We start from the raw sequence: 1207 nt of genomic DNA, 5'->3' as shown, positions 1-1207 counted from the left end.
CGGCGCTCTTGGAGGTGCCAAGCTTTCACTTGCTAATGGCCTAAAAAGCATCCCTGCGTGTCAACAATATGCTAGAATACTTGCGGGAAAAATGCAGAAGGCCGTTGTCCTTGGGTCACTCCGTGTTCTTAGGGTGCACGAGGCTTTTGCTGGATCGTCGTATTGATTTCTTTATAGACTGTAACCACCTATCTCACGGTTGTGAGACGTGGTTGTGGCTGAAATTTTACCGCGATTTCGCTGGAAGCGGGTGCAATTTTTTAGATTAGCACCCGCTCCCGGCGAAATTCTGCGGTTGTACTTATGACAAATTTATAATTATATACATATATATATATATATATAGAGAGAGAGAGAGAGAGAGAGAGGGAGAGGAGAGTACTCGAATATGAGATATTCTCGTAATATGAGAAAACAGGGTATCAGCTAAACTAAGAGACCCACTCTGTTGGTTTTATCACTAACTTGTAACTCTTGAAGAAAGAGTAATTTCGTGGTATAGTCCATTTTTCATTGGGCTTCTAAAGATTATAGGCGAACTTTTTCTGAAATCGATGGTGGTCGAGTTCTTGGAAGGGAATTCTTTAAACCCTATTTATTATTCATTCAATATGCATTTAGCAGTAAAGTTTGTCTGGAGTGATGGAGATTGAATAACTAAGTAGGAACATATCGATAGTGTTGAAGTTTTTCATTGTACACGTCAGGTATAGTAAGTGCATAGTTGCATGGTGTGCTTCTCATAATATGAGATACCTGTGGTTTTATAACGCTGTGGATGTGCGGGGTAAATTGGTTACAAAAGTTTTTGTGACTACTGCAAAAACTAAATATATCTAAATAGCAGTAAATTTATACTTCGGAAACATAGAATGAAGTTTTTCATCAAAAATAATAATTTATTTTGCGTTTTATTAGCTATTTCCTATTAGGGATTGTCCATAAATTACGTAACGCGTTTTTCTTTTGTTTGAATAAAGACGAGCATGAAATTGATGTGAAGTTGAGAAAGACACAACGATATAAACAAAAGAAAAACGTGTTACGTAATATATGGACGATCCCTTAGCTATTTGAGCTTCTTTTGACAAACTAAATTTCCTTTAAAATGACCTATATTACTTTTAAATTCAGTACATAGAATTTCGACAATCACGCCAAACAGAGTTGGTATCTCATATATTTGGGTACTCTCTCCCCCCCTCTT

The sequence above is a fragment of the Belonocnema kinseyi genome, chromosome 5, assembly GCF_010883055.1.
Source record: "Belonocnema kinseyi isolate 2016_QV_RU_SX_M_011 chromosome 5, B_treatae_v1, whole genome shotgun sequence".
Classification (NCBI taxonomy): Eukaryota; Metazoa; Arthropoda; class Insecta; order Hymenoptera; family Cynipidae; genus Belonocnema; species Belonocnema kinseyi.
This window is presented reverse-complemented; position numbering follows the sequence as displayed.